The sequence below is a fragment of the Neoarius graeffei genome, chromosome 8, assembly GCF_027579695.1.
Source record: "Neoarius graeffei isolate fNeoGra1 chromosome 8, fNeoGra1.pri, whole genome shotgun sequence".
Lineage (NCBI taxonomy): Eukaryota > Metazoa > Chordata > Actinopteri > Siluriformes > Ariidae > Neoarius > Neoarius graeffei.
This window is the reverse complement of record NC_083576.1, coordinates 63,356,507-63,365,495: the sequence shown is the minus strand read 5'-3', so window position 1 is coordinate 63,365,495 and position 8,989 is coordinate 63,356,507. Positions and strand designations below refer to the sequence as shown.

The 8,989-nt window shown below is 40.9% G+C and overlaps 1 pseudogene; it reads right to left on the bottom strand.

The window, feature by feature from the left end:
* Positions 1–3,472: 3,472 nt before the first annotated feature.
* LOC132889917 (uncharacterized) lies at positions 3,473–6,315 on the bottom strand (annotated as a pseudogene).
* Between the last annotated feature and the right edge of the window lie 2,674 nt (positions 6,316–8,989).

Sequence of the window (8,989 nt, the reverse complement as noted above, 5' to 3'; positions counted from 1 at the left end):
TGTGTTCAGAAAGGACGAGAATTTGTCTTCGCGATGAGGACATGACTACCGAAAAATTAAGTCGGATCTTTCAGGTAGGTAAAAAAAAAAAAAACCCGGAGCTAACGTAGGCTACTAGCCTAACTTACTGTGTGCTTCATGCTAGCTCAAGTTTTTTTTTTTACTTCAAATTTAGAATTAATGTAATTTGGACAGTTAGTTTGGAGGACTATCCTCATAGTAACAATAGATCACGTTTTTAAAATGCTATAATAACACTAATATTAGGCTTAGCTGGTTAATGTTAATTGACTTGTGTATTTCTTAGGTCTCAAGCCACAGTCTGTATCTAACAGATGACTCCAACGTGGCTATATTTGCTGGAGAGATATCTGGCGCATTCAGCTCATTCAACCTGAGCCCAAGGGGGCATTATGAAGTGCACGGCGAGGACGATGTCGCCTCAGGGTCAACCACAACGGGGCAACGCTTTGCCTTCACACGACCTTCGAGTACAGTCACCAGTGGCTCATTGCGGGGTGCCTCAGCCCTCCCCAGAGCCACTTCCAAATTATTTCAAAGGTAACATTAAGTTACGTATGAAACCATAAATAACATACTGTATATAACAGATTTTGTTGCACACAAGCACCATTAGCCATTCTTTGAGTCGTCTGTAGACTCTATTATCTAGTTATTGTTGATATACAAAGTAGTGGAAAGTAGTCAACTAGGCTAAATAATTTTATTTAAGTAGGCTACTGAGCATTTTAATTTGCTTCTATACTTCTACCAATACATTTCATAGCAAATATTGAAATTGTTACTCCACAATATTTGCTATACACAATATTAATATTTACTCCACAATATCTTACATAAGACCATTAAGCATTGCTAGGTGTCATGGTTTGTGTTCATGTGTCTCCCGTTCGTGTCTTGTGTGATGTCATTCCCTGTCTTGTCATGGGGTCTAGCATGTTCCTTTAGTGGGAATTTGGTTTGTGTTTTATTTTGAAGTCTGTGTCTCCCCTCTGTGTGTCTCACCTGTTTTGATTACCCCTCTTCTCCCTGTGTATTTAAACCCTGTGTTTCCCCTAAATCTTCATTGGATTGTCTGTTACTTGTCATTTGTCCCTGCTTGGCCCTCTTGTGCTGTTCCTCCAGTGAGAAAAAAATGATATTCTTCCAGGTCAGTGTTCCTTGCTGAGGTGGTTGGTGGGAAGCTGAATCCTAGCAGAATGGTGGTGGTGAGGTTTTTAGAGTGCGAGGCTTCTCTTCAGGGGATTACCACAAAAGTACAGGATGCCATTGGAAGTCATGAGCCTTTAATATTGACTGATGCACAGGGCAACGCCATTGTGGAGTCAGAGGGAACAACAGGTGGGTAACATAAATGCAAAAAATTGTGTTTCTCTGTCATGAGTATATGCTTCTGATTACGAATGAGTGAACCACTTCAGTTGAAATGTTTTTTCCTGGTTTCCACTCCTACTCCAAGGGTTGCCTTACTGGAAACAAAACGCAAGAAAGGTTCTTGCTGTTCCAGAAAAGGACTATATGGCCCTTTTCCACTACCCTTTTTCAGCTCACTTCAGCTCGCTTCAGCTCACTTCAGCCCGACACGGCTCGCGTTTCGACTACCAAAAACCAGCACGACTCAGCTCGCTTCAGCCCTGCTTAGCCCCTAAAACTCGCACGGTTTTGGAGTGGGGCTGAAGCGAGCCAAGCCGTGCCGAGTGAGGCTGGGGGCGTGAGCAGACACTCCCCTGTGCACTGATTGGTGAGGAGGAGTGTCCTCACATGCCCACACACGCCCCGCGAGCGCGCTGGGATCTGTAAACACCGCAAACCCGGAAGGAGAATAATTACGAATTACGAGAATTTCTGAAGCCTTATGCGCCTCGCCTCATCTATACGCTCTTGCCAGTATCTGTCCGCGTTGTCGGTGACAACAAGCCACAGCACCAAGACCAGCAACACTAACGACTCCATGTCCTCCATGTTTATTGTTTACTATTCGGGTCGTGAGACTACCGCTTAAAAGCTCACTGATGTCACTGTTTGCGCTGCTTATCGACATCACGTGACGTCCACCCACTTTCGCTAACTCCACCCAATGTGTCCACCCACTTCCAGCCAGCACGGTTCAGCGCGGTTGTAGTCGAAATGCAACTCCAACAGCCCTGCTCAGCTCGACTCAGCACGGCACGGCTCAGCCCGACTCAGCCGCGTTTGTAGTGGAAAAGCGGCATTAGAGAGCTGCAGGGCACCAAAAGAAGGAGAATGAGGTAAGGTCATCTCATTTACACTGAAATGTGTTCCTTTTTTGTTGCTTTGTTTTTTTTTCTGTTAGACTTATCATTACATGACTTTTCAGACAATTTTGCCATTGCTACCTCTGTATAGGCTACACCATACATAGAGTTAGCATTCCCTAATACCCTGTCTGCCACTAAGGAACCAACTCCCCCTTAAAGTATGAAAGCCTATCGACCTCATATTCAGGAATGGAATTTTTCACCCCTTACCAATTTTACTGTTTTGTGTATTTTTCCTAATAAATACGTTTCCTAAATTGCAGATCTGACCTGGCAAAGCTACTTTTATAAATCAAATACTTATTATTTTTTAGTCACTTTTCTAAACCTTCAAACCAAAGGTTAAGCTTCAACCCCACCACCACCAATCCTGCTCACCACATCCAGTACATATCTAACCTGGGTGTTTCGTTTTATCCTCTGTGTAACAGCCGAAAAGATGAAGATGTTGGAAGCATTGCAGAGGTCACAGAGAAAATCGAAGACCTAGTCCTTGCATCTCAGAGTCTCCCGGATGTCACTTCAACAATCAGGGAGCTCACCAGTCTGGCTGCAGCTCAAAAAGTGACCCTGACTCGTTCACAGCTACAAACCATTAAGCAGGGGTTCTCCTGTGTTATTTGCTTGAGTAAGTACCCAATGGATCTATTCTATATGGTGTGTGCCACAATTTAAGATTTACAAATAAACAGTCTTTTTTTACATTATCTAACTGTCAGCTGCGTGCCAGACACTTTTTTTTTTTTACATTTTTATAATTAACAACATAATTTTATAATTAACAATGTTGTGTAACATAATGCTCATCCAATACACTAAGAACATTTTACTGGGGACACACTTGCAGAAATTGATTAGTTTTTCTCATTTTGTGTTTTAGAGTTCATGACAGAGCCGCTCTTTACACAGTGTTGCCAAAACATCATTGGCTGCAAAACTTGCATGGAGCAGTGGCTGGAGCACTCAGACACCTGTGCAAAATGTAGGGGAAGTGTTGAAGGAAACAGCATGTTTGAAGTCAATGGCCTGTCAGAGGCTTTTTCTGTGCTAAGGTCTCTTTTTGAAGAGGAATAATATTCATTTATTTACTCAAAAACAGGCAGGTAATTGAGTTTTGTTTTTTTTAATGATGAAAAATTGTTCAAACGCCCACTGCCACCAGTTCTACTCATTTACATTCGTCGAGTTCTAACAACAAATTGTGCATTGCTCCGAGTTGTGGCTATAAGAAAGAGAAGTGCCTCTTTGTATGGTGCGAAATCATTGTTGACTGCTCTAGAGAGCAGTTCAGAAATGTCAGGATATTTGTCTGCAAACTGACTCTCAGCCAGTACTTTTTCTTGTTCTGTTAAAAATGGATCTACTCCAAAGGTAGATTGTGGTGTCAGTGAGGATCCCAGCTGTTGTCTGTAGAGTTCTGCTGCTTCAACTGAGTGAGGCAACATCTCCTGTGGGATTTTTTTGGGACACCCACTGCCAGCCAAGTCGTTTGGTATACCTTTACCTGTAAAATAAAGAACATACTGTTGACCTTGAGACTGATGTGTGTCTATTGTAATTATTTTAATATTTGCAATACTGATTATTTCACCTGGAATTCGATGAGCATTCCAAGACTCTACCACTCTTGTAAGACCAATCTGGCACAGCTGACCAGTCAGGCAGGACACACAGTATCGGAAAAGGCTGTCATCCATGTCTAGTACTTCCTGGTCCACCAACTGCAGAAGGGCTGTCTTCAGGGGGTAGTTGACACGATTATTAATCTCCGGCCAGATTCGTTCAACTATGTGATTCTGAATGTGAGGCAAAAACGTGTTATTAATTTATTCCAATGGTCAAATGAAAGAATGTATTTTACAGTCCATTTTGCAGAATTCCCAGTAACTCCACTGCAGACTTGCTAGAAAAGTGTTCTGCTTATCATAAAAGTTGGAAAGCATAGCAATTCTGAAAAAAGAAGACAGCATGCTGCTGAAACAAACTATAGTATCTAAATACTAAACAACACTAAATATTAACAAATAAATATCTCCAACAGGCATAGACGGTGTGCGTTAGTGAAGCCACCATAGAAACTACTGAACTATACCCTTGTGGATGGAGTTTGTATGTAAGGTCTTGTCTCCTGATTATAGCAATGAGATGATAGCAGCTCCTGAATGAAGAGTGTCAAATAAAATTCCTTTCCATGATTGAGGCGCACCTGGTCCCACATCCCATTGGCAAGTACTGCAGGCCTATTGGATGAAAAACTGGGTTTTAATTTGAGCAAAGCTTTTCAAATTTAACCATTCCAAATCAGTTATTCCCTGTAAAATTTAATGATTCAGTCATAAAGTAACTGTTAAGCTGTCAGCATTTTGTCACACTCGCGTATGTAAGATACTATTTCAATGACAGTATAAGAGTCTGTCAGTTACATGGGACTATGCAGCCTTTCCTTTCAAGTAGGATGTCCAAATTCACATAGTGCATATCACAATCTTGATACCATATTAATACATTGGCCAGCATCCGCTGTCTTGCATAAATGACAGAATACTGTTTAAATGTCCACAAATTACAGGCTGTTACCTGAAAACATCTTCATAGATGGCAAGGTTGTTTTTTATGGGCATTGTGGAATGACCAACAACCTTTTTGCTGAAGCCATCAATGGCTACAACATGTGTGACCCCAAACATCACTAACTTTTCATTCTGGTCCAGATGAACCTTCTGTCCCATGTAGTCTGCCTGGTATGGTATGGGGTTGAGGTTGCGGGCACCCTAAAAGAAGACACAAAAATAATTTGACAATTCCACAAAACACAGCGTAGGCTACAACGCTATCCTCCTCAACAACAAAGGCCTACTTTTAATGGTCTGATAATATGGCACCTTTGACACTTCAGGAGTAGCCTACAATATTATTCCCATAATTGAATCTAATTACTTTCTTTTGGCCTATCCCTTAGATTGCCTTATTGCTGTTGTTGGGATGCTTGTATGTGGGTTAGTGTAGTACTGCTACTTTTCGACACCAATAGGTGGCAGTAGCACCCTGATGTGGGTAGAGCCGTATATGGCTCTGGATGTGGGTGGGTGACTGGCGCTCTTCATCAGAAGTAGGCTACTAGGAAAATAATACATTCTAAACGCTACACTAACAGAAGACAGCACAACCTGTTTCTATTTTCAAAGTAAAGCATTTGTTATTGTACTACCGCCAGAGACATGCCCTTAACCACTGATCCTTGTTTACACCAACCTCTCTGTTTACATATGCACATCATAACACCACGTAGCATAGGCTAGCCTATAATAATCCGCTAATCCATGAATTGATTTCTCAACAGCTTCGTTGAAAGCAAATGCATGTGTTTGTCATTGTGATGGTTATGAGGTAGCAGATAAGTTAAGTTACATGCCGCTACCTGAATCATCTTGAATTTGACATTTATAGTATAGCCTACCTGGCGTCTTGCTTCATTGTAAGGTTGGTGCATAGTTCTGAGCACTTATCCTATTCGTGTCTCTGCAGCATGTACCCCTTTCATGGCGAGGTATCCCTTCATCATCCTTCTGCCAAATGTTGGTCCCGTCTAGAAAATAACAAACACAATTTTAACATTCCAAAATCATGCCGATATGTTTTAGTTATTGGGAGTAAGCATGGGGGTGGAGTGATTGTGTAATGGAATTTGCAAGTGTTTTACGGAATCTGTTTACTCTATTAGCCTATTGTGATAAATGTGAAATAAACTTGCTTCTTTGCACACACACACACATATCAAAGAAGAAAAGGTCAGTTTTCTTACCTCGGTAATGGCTTTTGCCACCTCCAACTCCAGATGTTCCTTGGGCAATCCCATCAAGTTTATGCCATTTTCAGCACAGAATCTTCTCACATTTCTAGCTGAAAATCCTCTCCCGCCCCCGCTTACCTCTGAAATGCGCGCAGAGATTTCGGAAGATGACAGGCTTTGTTTTGCCATGTCTAAAATCATTTCTGAGTAGGGCTCCAGAGACATTTTTCTCATTCGCGCTTTAGCCTAAATGGCAGCTTCCGGTGCGATAATATTAAAAAATGGTTATTTTTGGTCCGTTTTTCGTTCCTGTTGACTAGTGAATTTATTTTTGTAATGTGAAATAAAACATGAAAATAAAAGAAAAATGCAGTGTAATTCAATTTTTGTTTTTGTGTTTCAAAACGAAAATCAAATAAACCAGTCATTTTTTGTTTTTTAATACCCATTCCTAAAGGGAAAATCCAATGACCAAAACATACACGGACCATACACAATCTGTGTATCATTCGTTCTTTCTTTTTTTCAGTAATATGCAATGACTTGGCCAGGCCCTTTCTTTAGTGTAATAAGAGACAGTAGAGAGGTTCATGCCATTTGTCTATTTTTATTAACCGGTACAGTGTAATCACAAAACAGTATCGTATTTGAACCGACAAGAGACAGTTACCGTATCATTTCCCACTATGCCCTCCTTTGTTCCTAATAACCAGATTTATCATGTTTAATTATTAACAATTATAATAATAATAAATCAATATAAAACCCCAACATCTACAGAAGATTTTCAACAAATAGGGGGCAGGGAAGCTCGCACACAGCAGCAAGTGATCTGTGATGAGATGATTTTGAGAAGCAAAAAAAAAACAAAAAACGCTCAACACCAGCAAATGTGGATTAAAGCAGAAAATTGCATTAGGTAAAATCATTTTAGAAATTTTGGAAATCATTACATTCTTGTTTTTTCAATAAAAATAATATTTTTTAACTTTATAATGCTTAGTTACGTGCCGGGGCTCTGTCAGTCATTGATAGCCCAACTAATCACAGCGCTGTGGTTCTTTTCCTGATCCTTGGCATTGTGTTTTTTCTTTCTTTGTTGATAATGTGTTACCATATGTGAAAAGGCCCACTTCTGCTGCATGCCCCTCCTCTCTGCAAAAATTGTGTATTCCTCTCAAGGTGCTAACTGTCTCCATTGTATTGTGAACAGCCACTCCACCCCCCACTGAGGTTGCTATTCATGAATGGTAATTTGGTTTTAGGTTACACCCTAATTTCAGTGACAATTTACTCTGCCAAGCTTACAATGTCAGAGGACAGAGGACTGAGTGCCCCAAAAAACACAATTTCAGCTTGGAAAAACTACAGACGGTATAACTTCAGGAAGAAAATAAACATTTATTTCACACTAAGAAAAGCAGACTCACTACACATGGAGGCTATACAAAGCACAGAAATGTAGCATAGAGTTGTCCCATCTAGTAGTTTCCACATTCCCATGGTGAGTCTTTCCTACGGTACATTTGCCACAGGTGTATTTGTGGCAGCGTACACAAAGTTCAGTGCTTCTGTTATTATTGCAGGGTGCACTGTCCTTCCCAAGCCCCATCCTCAATGCTCCACAAGTGCCTGGTCAGCACCCCCATGTTATATTTGGGTTATTATTCCATTATTATTTGAGGCTAGGTTTTGGGCTAGGGGTTGGGTTGGGGTGAGCTCAGGTTGGGGTTAGAGCCAGGATTTGGGGTTAGGGTTAGAACTGATCCTTCTTGGTTGCCTTGGTTGTGACGAAGTCTGGTTAGGGTTAGAAACAAAGAGGCTATTTCTCAGGTAACACAATAATTAAGCTTCTTTACACAACAATGGGAGGCAGGTAATGGTACGTTAGACTTATTCACAAATTTGGGGGGGGGGATTTCATTGCAGACTAAAGTCTGCACTTTGGGCCTTTTAGTGTTAAAAATATGCTGTTAACTCAAAACACTTCTTATTCATTGCAAAACGTTTATTTCAGCGCTGTATACAGGTATTGAGCACACAATGTGACCGCTTTTATGCGGTAGCCTAATAATAATAGAACAACCCGAAAATTGCAGGGTAACCCCAGACCTGCGCAAGTGATGCGCTACTGGCAAAAGAGCCAGCGACGTATGAAAAAAACCCACACTTTGGACCAAATACATATTATTTTCGGCACGCTGCTCCACCAGTCTGTAATGGTATTTTTCATATGATTACATTACGGTGTAAATGTGGTCTTGAGAAAAAAAAACATTTTTGCAGACCTTTTATTAAAATCTCTAAAAGTGATGTTGTAATATTAATATGTAATAAAAAATAACATGACATCAGACATGGCAGCACAGTGGTGTAGTGGTTAGCACTGTTGCCTCACAGCAAGAAGGTCCTGGGTTTGAGCCCAGCGGCCGACGAGGGCCTTTCTGTGTGGAGTTTGCCTGTTCTCCCTGTGTCTGTGTGGGTTTCCTCCGGGTGTTCCAATTTCCCCCACACTCCAAAGACATGCAGGTTAAGTTAACTGGTGACTCTAAATTGAGTGTGAATGGTTGTCTGTGTCTATGTGTCAGCCCTGTGATGACCTGGTGACTTGTCCAGGGTGTACCCTGCCTTTCGCCCATAGTCAGCTGGGATAGGCTCCAGCTTGCCTGCGACCCTGTAGAACAGGATAAAGCGGCTAGAGATAATGAGATGAGATATCAGACATTATGATCTTAGAAAATGCTTTAGTGACGAACAGTTACAGACAGTAATATGTCATGATATTATATTATAAAATATTATTTTTCATTAGGCTATATATTAAATTATATATTAAATTTATCTTCTAAAATAACAGACTGTACTCATATCACAACCGGTTTATTTCACCATTGGAGAT